Consider the following 14,206-nt stretch of genomic DNA (forward strand, 5'->3'; position numbering starts at 1 on the left):
GGCCTTCCAACTAACACTGTATATGCATTTCTGATTTCGTTCACACATGTTACATGCCCTGCCCATCTCAAACGTCAATTTTAATACAAAAGTTAATTAAAAATTATTAATCACAATTAAGTACAATACAATACAATACAATAGAGTGCAATGTAATAAAAGATATACCGCTTTAAAAAACTATCATAGGATTTTCTGAACTGTTTAATTCACATAGAATATATATTTTTTTAATCTGTTATTTTACGGCGCTTTATAAACTGCTAAGATTAACTAGAGTTATCCAGCGTCTGAATGAGATGAAGGTGATAATGCCAGCGAAATGAGTCCAGAGTTCAGTGCCGAGAGTTACCCAGCATTTGCTCTTAAATTTGTTGAGGAAACCTCCTGAGGATGCAGCTTTTACGTAGTTCCGAAAAATTGGGGATATGCGTTTAAGTACAGAGACATGGTAAAAATCCGAAAAACTTTCATTAAAAAAAAAATAAAAATCGACGTGAAAACTTCAAATTTCATAGCATTAATGCCGCATAAAACTATCAATTTCACTTATAATGTATCCTTTCTGCAAAAGAAAAAAAATGACTTCCCTGTTGCAGTATTCTTTCATATGATAATTGTAAAGACAGAGATGTTTGTAAACTGTCTTAATAAATATCACGCTAACGAAAATATTGTATTTGTTTGACATATTTTATGAGCGATAACTCTAAAATCTTATGATGAAATGAACACATGTCATGATTTGTCCATCTGTACTAAGATTTTGAAGTATGCAATTTCTCTGGAATAGATAATTTCCTTTTTGTTAGATCATTCTTTTGCCTCTGTTGCATAGGAAATTGCTTTCGGCTTAAAATTTATAACTTAGTGGAAACGAATCTGAGATATTTATTATTTCCTCATTAACTTCATTATGTTTTATTGTGAGACTATAATTACATTCCATTCATTCTGTGAAAGTGATTTGTATAACACAAATTACCTCAAGGTATTACAGAAGAACTATTGTAGAAAATGTTTGAGATCGAACTTGAGATTTCTGAGGTATGTATGAATAAGGATAACTTATTAAGGAATAGTAATAACGGGACGTCAAATGAAAATTTTAAGGCAATTTCAAGCATCTGCTTCACTACTACGTATGCTGAGAATTTAATTCCGACCTCCTTTCAATGATAACTTAATGGATTGTGGTACAATTCATCTAGTACCAAAAGAGTACATTACTTACTTACTTACTTACTTACTTACTTACTTACTTACTTACAAATGGCTTTTAAGGAACCCGAAGGTTCATTGCCGCCCTCACATAAGCCAGCCATCGGTCCCTATCCTGTGCAAGATTAATCCAGTCTCTATCATCATATCCCACCTCCCTCAAATCCATTTTAATATTATCTTCCCATCTACGTCTCGGCCTCCCTAAAGGTCTTTTTCCCTCCGGTCTCCCAACTAACATTCTATATGCATTTCTGGATTCGCCCATACGTGCTACATGCCCTGCCCATCTCAAACGTCTGGATTTCATGTTCCTAATTATGTCAGATGAAGAATACAATGCGTGCAGTTCTGCGTTGTGTAACTTTCTCCACCAAAGGAGTACATTGCAATTACCTATTTTTCTTACTTTCATGATATACTTTCCTATGTTCCAGTGTTATGAGGTAATAGTACTCATATTGGTAAGGTCTTTAAAGAAAAACTAATGCAATTATAACAACATTCAGAAATGAAAGCATACAGCAAACAGTAATTTGTGAGTGAAGAAATAATGACCGTAAAATCAAATTATATTTCACAAGTTTTAAATTTTGTTAAAAATAATTTACATATAGTGACACTTAGAAATGATGTACATCTTTATGATAAGAAAAACCTTAACCTTTTTGACCTACACAAAATGTGCTGTCTAAAACAACGATGAATATTATATTACTATGCCTTTAAAATTTCCCAATAAAATTCCTTCTTATGTTTTTAATCTCGAAAGTGGTCTTTTAACAGAACTGTCTCTTATTTTTCGTTTAACACACCTTCTTATGATATGAATGAGTTTTTAATAGTATTGTTGTATAGTGATTTATTACGATTTTATCTTTTAGTCTCTTACTTGTTTCAGTTTGTAATTTTTGTTCTATATCTTATTGAATTTTTCAACTGCACATATTGTATACATATACTGTTAATAAAATTCCAATTCAAATATGTACTGTTTAAGAAATAATTACGGAGAGAAAGTATCACTCATTACAGAGAACAGAAGTTTTATTGTTCTAGTACAGAAAGCGAAATTTATAAACTTGTACTTGCTATTTGGGAAAAGGAAATTGTACCAGAACAATGGAAGGAGTCCATAATTGTACCTATTTTTAAAAAGGGGGACAAAACCAACTGTGGTAACTTTCGAAGAATATCACTTTTGTTGACGTCGTACAAAATTTTGTCCAATATTCTTTTGAGAAGATTAACTCCGTACGTAGATGAAATTATTGGGGATCATCAGTGCGGTTTTCGGCGTAATAGATCGACTATTGATCAGATTTTTTGTATTCGACAGATAATGGAGAAAAAATTGGAGTATAAGGGTACAGTACATCAGTTATTCATAGATTTAAAAAAGGCGTATGACTCGGTTAAGAGGGAAGTATTATATGATATTCTTATTGAATTTGGTATTCCCAAGAAACTAGTTCGATTAATTAAAATGTGTCTCAGTGAAACATACAGCAGAGTCCGTATAGGTCAGTTTCTATCTGATGCTTTTCCAATTCACTGCGGGCTAAAGCAGGGAGATGCACTATCACCTTTACTTTTTAACTTCGCTCTAGAATATGCCATTAGGAAAGTTCAGGATAACAGGCAGGGTTTGGAATTGAACGGGTTACATCAGCTTCTTGTCTATGCGGATGACGTGAATATGTTAGGAGAAAATACACAAACGATTAGGGAAAACACGGAAATTTTACTTGAAGCAAGTAGAGCGATCGGTTTGGAAGTAAATCCCGAAAAGACAAAGTATATGATTATGTCTCGTGACCAGAATATTGTACGAAATGGAAATATAAAAATTGGAGATTTATCCTTCGAAGAGGTGGAAAAATTCAAATATCTTGGAGCAACAGTAACAAATATAAATGACACTCGGGAGGAAATTAAACGCAGAATAAATATGGGAAATGCGTGTTATTATTCGGTTGAGAAGCTCTTATCATCCAGTCTGCTGTCCAAAAATCTGAAAGTTAGAATTTATAAAACAGTTATATTACCGGTTCTTCTGTATGGTTGTGAAACTTGGACTCTCACTCTGAGAGAGGAACATAGGTTCAGGGTGTTTGAGAATAAGGTGCTTAGGAAAATATTTGGGGCTAAGCGGGATGAAGTTACAGGAGAATGGAGAAAGTTACACAACACAGAACTGCACGCATTGTATTCTTCACCTGACATAATTAGGAACATTAAATCCAGACGTTTGAGATGGGCAGGGCATGTAGCACGTATGGGCGAATCCAGAAATTCATATAGAGTGTTAGTTGGGAGACCGGAGGTAAAAAGACCTTTAGGGAGGCCGAGACGTAGATGGGAGGATAATATAAAAATGGATTTGAGGGAGGTGGGGTATGATGATAGAGACTGGATTAATCTTGCACAGGATAGGGACCACTGGCGGGCTTATGTGAGGGCGGCAATGAACCTTCGGGTTCCTTAAAAGCCATTTGTAAGTAAGTAAGTACAGAAAAGCTTTGTTATGGAAATACATCCATTTCTTTACTGGGTAGGTTTATAACTCGTGCCCTGTTCAGTATTTTCTCAGAAGTAAGAGAAGAAATTGCGAAATGTGTACTTTACCAGCGGCTATAAATATGTATGTGTTCAGGTCTTTTGCTCAAGTTCCTGCATTTGCGTGTTTGAACTTTCATGCATATGTGTGTGATGACGTACGTGCCTCGGGGTACGTCATCATTCTTTCTCTCTAAAAATTTCCTCTATATACTAGATAGTATAACTTTCCATGCACTGGGTCTCTTTCTCCCCAATATTTTATAGTTTGGTACACAGCGCGATTGCAGTGTTTACAATGATATGCTCGTTATAAGTTAGGTTGCTTAAGGAAATGTTGCACAATTAATTATACAGGGTGTTAAGAAAGAAGTATCCAATATTTTAGTAGGTGCTAATATGCGTCAAAACAAGAAAAAAGTATCTAATAAACATGGGTCCTACAACACATACTTTCTGAAATCTGAACACTTGTTCATAAGAGATACTCAATGTGACGTCCATTCATGACAATGTATTACTCTGCCCTTCGGCATAAGGAATTACGCACACTTTGATATTGACCTGGTTGTTCTTGATAATCAAACGTCTAGGGAATTTAGATTTGAGGAACTAGCAGGCCCAGGTGTGGGGCCTCCCCAATTAATCCAGTGGTCCTGAAATGTCAGCGTCAGATGTTCACGCTCATTGCGGAAAAAATGTGCTGGTGTGCCATTATGCATGAACCATATCTGTAGTCTTTGCTGACATGGCACATACTTCAGCAAGGTAGGCAATACATTACTTAGAAAATCCTAATAACGAGTCCCAGTTTATCTCTGTGGTAGCACGTATGGCCCTTAATCTATCGCCAAGAACGCCTGTCCATACGTTGATTGAGAATCGGTGCTGATGCCTTTTTTCTTCAAGTGCATGGGAATTTTCATCAACCCACATATGCTGATTACGAAAATTCACAACACCATCTCTGCTGAACCCAGCTCACACCCGCAACCAAATTTTTCTTTTCAGTATTCCTTGCGACGTATTCAGTACTCAGTGCCAGGGGTGTTAACTACGGTATGATTATTTGGTAGCCTGCTGCATTTAGGGCAAAAAATGCATTGCCATAAATGGACGTCACATTGAGCACCTCCTATGAACAAGTGTTCAGATCTCAGAACGTATGTGTTGTAGGGCACATGTGTATTAGACATTTTTATGCATACTATCAATCTCAAAATATTGGATACTTTTTTAACACCCTGTATATGATAGTTAATGACTGTATGTGCTGGATGAGTGGATTCTCCATTACTTATTCTTATCTTCTTGGTATAATAAAATTTTTAGGGAGAATTTATATAATTCTATCCATCTGATAGTGGAATGAATTGAATACTTGAAGTAAATGAGGATCAATTGTGTAATTTTGAAACATTGTAGTGAAACGAGTTATAGTATACAAGCTTCTCACCCATATCCATAGGATTTTGAGCAATATCTTACATTCGGCAGTCTATAGCACACTTTCCAAGTGAAACAGTAAGAATTACAAAACGTTTCAAATTTCGTCACGCTGTTACCTTGAACGACATTTCGTTTCATATTCTATGGATCGGCTGCAAGGTCAGCATGATGGAGGGGTTAGTCGTGGACATGTAAAATATATCTTGCAGGTCCATTCAGATATGTCACGTAGACACAAGTCGTAGCATCTGTTCCGTAGTGGCTTCTTCTATACGTGATTTGAAAGCTGCAATGGTCATTTCTGTCTCACGTCCACATACTAGTGCATCCTCCATTCCTAAACTACGAGTCTTTAGAAACCCAACAGGTCAGAAAAAAATCTACTACTTCTATTGCTAATGTAACTACTACTAATTCTAAGATATCAGTGTGCATGACATGGAGGCACATACAAAGCAATGAAATAACGTTCCCATGCTTTCTTGTTCTCGAAATTAAGAGATATATGGTCAGCACAACATTCAGTCCATCTTCACCCTCCGGAAAGACCGGTATAATTCAAAAGTATTCCTACTGGCAATTTCGAGACTGTTTTAATGTCATGTTTCACAGCGCTGTTGTTACTATTCTCTTTGAGAAACAACTAATATCTCAGTTTCGAGTGCGCAGATACACTGTTCCGCCTATTAGTAGAATGCATTTGAGTCTAAAGAAAGCATCAAAACAGTACAACGTGGTCTGTTGTTGTGACGAGAATCCAAGCCTCCGCATACCAGTAAGGAATCATGTCACAAACACGTTCACGTCTGAGTATTTCTGGTAAAGTAAATATTATTCAACGCCTTGAAACTGGTGCAAATATAAAGTATATTGTTTAAGAGAGTAAGATAATATTTAATTATTTAATTACTTATTTTGTTTACATTCTTGTTTCTTTGTTTATTAATTTATTTGTGTATTTATTTTATTATTTATTTATTTTATTCCTTATTTTTTCGTTCTTCCGTTCATTAATTCATTTCTTATTGTCTTTTATAGATAAATATATTCTAGGGAATAAAATTAATTTGTATGAACGTTGTATCTGATTCACTTTTCATGATTAATTAGGAACTCATAAATATCTGTTCCCCGTATGATCGATTTGTATTGTCCTTAATATTCCTTGACCTTCATGCTCTATCTACCCAGGATGCTTGGTGATTGCAGGGGACTTGTTCCACGTGTTATATATATCTAAGTAGGTAAACAAGGTAAACATTGGCTTTCTACTATATTGACGGAACTATGTACACAATTAGAAATTAAACTTATAGAAAGCGTTTGTCAGTATTTGTTTCCATGGTACACTGTTTATAAAATAAAAATATACTGATGGCGTGTCTAACAAAACTTAAGTTATGCCTTAGTTTCCAATGCTAGTGTTATCTACCACATAGAAGGTTGAAGGCGAATTGCCTGCGTCATAAAACAGAGACACCTCGACTGTTGTTTTTGTTTAGTCAACTGTCCAAAGACAGATCTGAATCTCACAAGTGATACCAAGAAGGCACCACTTGTGAGGCAACTAGGCCAGGAGATAATGGGGTAGAGTGGCCAGTCCTTTCCACCCCACACTTCGACTAAGATATGGTAACCGTGACAGAGAAGTCCCTGGTTCTTCAGGTTGAGGGTTGAATCGCAAAGCTAACAACTTTGCATCTACGGGTACAAAGCCATTACCCTAGCCTGGCCAAGAATGGAGAGCTGTCATTATGGAGGTCAAGGTTCAACTAAGAGGACCATACTGCCATAGAAGGATATACCGGGTTATGAATTGGAATACGCGTATGAGCATTTCAATATAAAAATTTTTATACAGAAATATTTGCTCTACTAATTATCATACAAGATAATGTTCAAGTAGTTTTTGTAGAGAAAAAATTCTGCGCACATTCATAATTTTAAAATTAATGATTTTGTCTGTGGGAGTTACCATAAATTAACAAAAAATAATAAAACATTACATTTACCATATACACTGCGCTGATTTTCAATGCACTGTAATCATACTTTTCCACGGATCACTATAATTCAATGCAAAGCTATTGTTGATTATGGTTCATTTAATAATCTGAGAAAATGTATTCCAGGAGAGAAAAAAGTTCAAATTATTAAAAGGTATTACCCTGGAAATTGTAGAGTATGTGAGACAACAGCAGTATACAACAAGAAATCAAAGATGCAGCTACAAACTGTCAAACGTGAGTTTACAATAAACTTGGTTACTGTTTGATTGATATGGAGGTCTGTTTGAACATGAATTGCTATTTACTATTGAATTTGTAAACATTATATTTTCATTTCGGTACAACAGCCGAAATGCGAATTATGAGAAGAACTGCTGGTTACAATCTCCATGATCATAAAAGAAAGGAGGACATTCTTAAAGAGATTCAATTACCCAGTACAAAAAAATTATTGTTCATTTAACGACGCTCGCAACTGCAGCGTCGCCGGTGTACCGGAATTTTTGTCCCGCAGGAGTTCTTTTACATGCCAGTAAATCTCCTGACATGAGCCTATCGCATTTAAACACACTTAAATGTCACTGACCTCGGCCGGGATCGAACCCTCAACCTCGAGCATAGACGGCCAGCGCTACCGATAGCGACTACCCAGTACATAGAACATTACAGACTGAACTGGAAATAACATGTTGCCAGGATGCCCTTCAACCGCTTGCCAAAACTGATCTTATGGTATATTCCAAGAGGCCGAAGAAATTTGGGAAGACCGAAAAATCAATGGATCGGCCTGATGATGATGATGGTGATGGTGATGATGATGATGATGATGTTTTGAATGTTAATCTGTAAAAAAAAATAATCACAATACATTCATTTGATTTCCTTAATGCTCTGTCAGGGCTGGCTGAATCCGAAACTACTTTCTTTTAAACACGGTTCTCTCTGAGGGATGAAGAGTCGTTAAACGAGGACTTTGTCGAAAGTGAAGGCTGGTTCACAATAAACAGGGAACGGAAAAAGAGAACGGAAATATTGTTAAAATAAATATATTTAAATGTGAGCATTCACATTTAACTCATTTTGTATGTGTTTAAATAAGTGAATCAATGATTAGTTTTCTTTTATTGTGTTTATATTTATTTATTTTTTATATATTAGCTATATTTTCCTTATTTCTGTTTAAATTTCTTTCAAGTATAAGTATGCTTGGCATGCAGTTAACAGTAGCGAGTAGGGCACTGAAATCCGAACTGTAGTAATAAACATGTTCTTAGCAATATTTTTCTCTTCCGAATGTTATTGTACAGGGACATCATTTTATTTTTACTTCAATTTTTATTGTACATGAGTTTTTGAATGTACTTCACTCCCACCCCTTCTACTAATGAAGTTCAACCGTCCTCCACACAGATCCAAGACCGCATATACAGTCATAGTAGCCTTACGGTCATAGTAAACAGTACGTTCCAAAAATATGTTCGCGTTTTCCAGTGACGAAAGAGCTTTCAATATTGAATCATTTTCGCACAGGTACTGTTGTCCATTTGCCTACGTCGTATCTCGGTTTCCCCCACCAGCTTTTATTCGCCAGCTAGTGACTGGGCTGTCTTAGCTCTTTTCTCAGAACATTAATTTCTGTTAGGAATTGGACGTCTACGTAATATTATACAACTGTTTAAAATAACTTAAATAAAAGGACCTCGTTAAGTAATGAATTGTCACATGATTTCCTCCCTTTCTACGACCCTACGACATAACCACTTGGACGGACAGTAGATAGTATGTCTGAGTAATTTTATCTTTTCGGATCGGGCAGAAGTGAAGATTGAATTTACAGTACGTAAAGTACTCTTTTATAGAGTAGGTACAGAATTATTTCAACATGAGTTACTAGCACGAAGAACGAAACTGGTAATTGGGATTAGGAACAATGGCATATAGTGCGATAATATGCACATTAGAACTGAAGCCTGTATCGAAATGAACGGTCACCATTTTAAAAAATGTTTAAATACCCATATTATGATTATTTTTCAATTTAACTTCATTCTCTATATTGTACGCTAATGTGCTGTAGACAGTATAATATAGGTACACTGTATAATGAATACGTCCACATGGGCAGCTCAGTTCGTGAGTAAAAACACTCATTGTTAATACTGTATTTTAATTAAACAAAAACCTAATGAAAATGATCAAACTCAAAAGCGCAATATTTCCTAGTTTACGTAAATGGATTAACTACTTTTCTTCCCTCCTATACCTAGTAAAGTGATTTGTTTGTATATTACGCCAGTATCATCGAACTCCAGTCGTGGAAGGGGATAGCAAACGGCGTTGATCCAGAGGTATAGGCATGTTAATATTAAAAATGTTAGTAAAAATATATAATGTATAAAAATATAGAAGAACTTATCGACAATTTGTATTCTTAACTCTAAGAATTCCATCGAATATCATGTTTGAGTTTGTAAGAAGAGCGAAAATTATGTTGTCGGATTAACGTGATTGGTTGTGTGCATGGTACGCACTGGTTCTTGCTGGCCACCTGGTGCCGAGTAACTGAACCAATGACTGACAAAGGTAAACAGACCGGCCGGCCTGTCCGTGAATCCATTACCGTAACCACGTAGTCCCGCCTCCCGCGTTAGCAGAGTGACTGATACGACGCTCACAATGCAGCCCGCATCTCCCGCTCGGCCGCTGCTAATTTCTGCTCTTACTGAGTAACTTCACAGGAATATAATGATGCCAAGTTGTGTTGGTACCAGTGTGATGTAAGTTATGAGCACAAAATCAATGAGAACTGACAACTATATTGATGCATGGCTTTTGGGATATTTAGCAGTGTGATGTTTCAAAGTTTATTTGCTGATCTTGCCTGGGTTTCTTTCACATAGGTTTACCCCTTGTGCGTCCTTTTATGCAATGATTGTCTAAGTCCGACAGGTGGCCTGGGTTTCATTCGTGAATCCGACGCTGACAGGTGTGCCATGATGGAGCCAGGTCCCGCCCGCATGCGAATAGCCTGGTAAGTCCCAGGGGACCACCGTTCCAAGCCCTTCACAATTGCAGCCATAAGCTCATGAGAGATTCCGTAAGAATTTCATACCGAAGTGAATTTTTTAGAATCAATGTGGAAATGTTTATGTTGAAATATGATTCCTTATAGTTAAAGTAGCTTTATTTCATTAATAATATTCCAAATAGTCCTTGTTTTTGTCTATAACGTGTTGTAGATTTTTCCATATTTCAAACACCTAAAAATATCGTAAGGAAACGTATATGATCTATCACAATATGAACATGAATATTTGCTTTATTTGAAATCCTCTTCTTTGTATATCATCTTTGAATATTTCCTTGAAGTGAATACCTATGAAAATAATAATTAGTTTATCATGAGATTCTAAATAACTTAAAACACTTCAATCATTTGTGAGTTAGATCAATCAGTTACAATAAACATACAAAAACTCTTCTGCACAACACATTAACTGACAGATTAAAATTTCCTCTCAGATCCCACATTATCACTACATCGCCAACAAATAAGAATTAAAAAATATTCTTCTAAAGTGATTTCATTTTCCACAGCATCACCGTGATTGACAGATATGTCGCGTTCTCTGTTATGCTGTTCATCTCACAATCTACTCAGTTGCTTCGGAGACCTTGGTGAAATTACACGTGAACTGTGTTAAGTGGAACAAAAAATATGGGGAAATCCGCGGTAGAAAGACAACGTGAATATAAACTCTGCCTGAAGAAGCAAAGACAGTATAAAATGGCATGCCGAAGATCAACTTTTAGGTGTGCTGTTGTATTTCTCTAGGAGTTTTAATATATATATATATATATATATATATATATATATATATATATATATATATATACACACCGTGTCCATAAATTATCTTTACAACTTCAAATGTAAATAACTAAACGAGGTATATTAGTTCTGTTTTTTTATGTGAAGGAGAATCTCTCAAAGTTTTGTTTTTACCACCTCAATGCATTTCTATGTGTGCCCACCATGTCGCCCTTAGGATATCAAGACGATAATCGATTTCCTGCCATGTCCGCTGTAGTACCTCCACAGTAACTGATGCGATGGCGTCTTGAATTCTTCGTCGTAGGAGTTGACTACTGGGAATTGGCGTATGGTACACAATATCCTTTACATAACCCCAAAAAAAGAAATCCAAGGGGGTTATGTCGGGTGATCGTGGTGACCAAGGGAGTGTGCCATCCTTCCCAATCTATCCTGTCGGATTCGCGAGATTCGAGATATTGACCGCCATGGTCCAAAGGTTGATGTGTGGTGCGGTCTTACGCACAATAAAATCATTGGTCCATTTTTTCTTAGCTGAAGAGACACTGTTAACACCAATACTTACCTGGATATGCTACAGGAATTTGTTTTCCTGCAATTAGAGCAACTCCAACCAGGTATTTTTCTCCAACAGGATGGTGCATCACCTCACTGGGCTCTGAGATACGCATATCCTTAGATAATCATTTTCCTAGGCGATGGATTGGGAGATGGCCCACTCCCTTGGCCACCACGATCACCCGACATAACCCCCTTGGATTTCTTTTTGTGGGGTTTTGCAGAGGATATTATGTACCATACGCCAATTCCCAATATTCAAGTTCTACGACATAGAATTCAAGACGCGATCGCATCAGTTACTGTGGAGGTACTACAGCGGACATGAAAGGAAATTGATTATCGCCTTGATATCCTAAGGGCAACAAGGGGGCACACATAGAAGTGCATTGAGGTGGTAAAAACAAAACTTTGAGAGATTCTCTTTCACATGAAAAAAACAGAACTGAGAGATCTCGTTTTATTATTTAGTTATTTACGTCTGTAAAGATAATTTATGGACACGGTGTATATTTTAATTCCGTTTATAAGCCTATTTCATATTATGGGACATTAAAAAGAAAATAAAAGTGTAAAACAGCCATGAAGATAAACATTGACTATTTTCAACCCCGTACTGACGTACGCAAATAAGTTATCACCGCTGTCACAAGTGTGCATCCAGGAAGAGCCGTGGTTGGTTTGTTAGAGGCCTTTGTCTCTATCTGAAGGGAAACAGCATTCAGAATTCGCAATTGCTCTAAACATCTTTGTATTCTGATTAGATCTGCACTTCCACACACCGAGCACGTCCTCATCTTACAAATTTGCTAATTGAATGAAACCGCGCAATTCCAACCCGGGACACGGTCGCCATAGTGACAAAACCAAATGAATGTTGCCGGTGCATAATTAGCTTCTTGGATGCCGCCAGGAACCAAGGACTGCGACTTAGGATATCGGGTTATTCAAAGAAGTGCAAACCGAGTTCTGAGGGAGGCACACATGGATTACCTGCCTGCCTTCAAAATGAAGACCATGATTATTTCCACGATGATCAAACGTGAACTCCGAATTCACTAAATTCATCCGATGAAAATGTGATGATGGACCCTAAACAGAACAGTTTCGCACTGGAATTTAAACACGGAAAATTTAAGTGGATTTTCTGTGAATGAAGACAGGAGTAAGGCAGGTATTCTTAGAGTATTCCTGTTTGTCCTCTCTTCACTTCACCAATTCTCTAGATTCTCTACATTTACCGCTTCTCCCTATAAATATGTGTTGAATGCATTTGTCTTTATTTTCGTGAATTTTGTTATTAAGTGATATATCTTTAATTCATTTCTTATATTGTTACTTGTATATGATAACTTAGAGTACAACCTTTCTTTTTTCTTAATAACTTCATCTCTGCAAGAATCTATTTTTTGTTTATCTTTCTTTGTGAGAGTTCACTTCCGTCAGTTATGATCAGTGTGGCCATAACTTTGTAAAATTTCACTAATATTTGTCTTGTAGTTATGTATTTCAAATTTTTGTTGACTGTGCCACAAATTACTTGAAAATTATTTTATTATCTACGTACATCTTTCTCTCTTTCACAATTGAATAGCTTATTTCAGAAACCAGTCAAACGCCAAACGTCAGTCAGCGACAGTACTTGGCTGGTTTCTGCAGTAAATTGCGGGTACATTTTGTGTTCATAGTGTTGTGACCAACTGATTGAAAAAGTTTCTTGTGCTTAGCGTAGTGTTTTTTAATAATAACAATAGACCTATATCTAGTGAAATATCTCAAAGTTCAGAAGACGAACCTGCACCTAAAAGGAAACGAGGAGTGGTAAATGAAAACACTTACAGTGGCTTCCATAAATATTCAGTTCGTGATTGATTTTACAGTATTTTTCTATTGTTGTTTTGTTCTGTGTTCAAGCGAACCTACATTTCGTTACAGATAGATCATTCAAACACTTTGTACATAACATTAAAGAATTTACATTGAAAGTTTAATATTTACGATGTAATAACAAACAATCGGTAAGTAACATGAAAGTTCACTCTCTTTAATATTCGGTTTTGATTTATTTCCTTTCAATCTAATGCACGTTTTTTGTTAACATAATTGTAGGGTTCAGTAGCGAACGCGCAAACATTCTGTCCACACGTTGTGCATAGCCCAGACAAGGTTGGATTAGTCTACAGGTCGTCAAATGGGTCGCAAAGGAAACAACACAACTTTTGTGATCTATCATGACGAAAAGGGGCTAAAATACACAAACATAGCCAAAATATTACATGTGAGTAACAGTACAGTTGGGGATATAGTAAGAAGATACAGAAACGAAGGCAGAATCGTGCCCATACCAAAAAAAAGGGCAGCCAAAAAAATTAACAGAATGTGAAGAACGCTTCATCCTGAAGAAAATAAAAGAAAATCCGCGACTAAGTGCAACGAAATTTGCACCATGTCTTCGTAAGGAGTTTAGCAAACAGGTAGGTGCCGAAACAATTCGAAGAGTTTTGAAGAAAGAGGGGTTTAATGGGAGAGTGTGTAGGAGACACCTTACATAAATGAAATAAATAAAAGGAGGCGC

The sequence above is a fragment of the Periplaneta americana genome, chromosome 17, assembly GCF_040183065.1.
Source record: "Periplaneta americana isolate PAMFEO1 chromosome 17, P.americana_PAMFEO1_priV1, whole genome shotgun sequence".
NCBI classification, from domain to species: Eukaryota; Metazoa; Arthropoda; class Insecta; order Blattodea; family Blattidae; genus Periplaneta; species Periplaneta americana.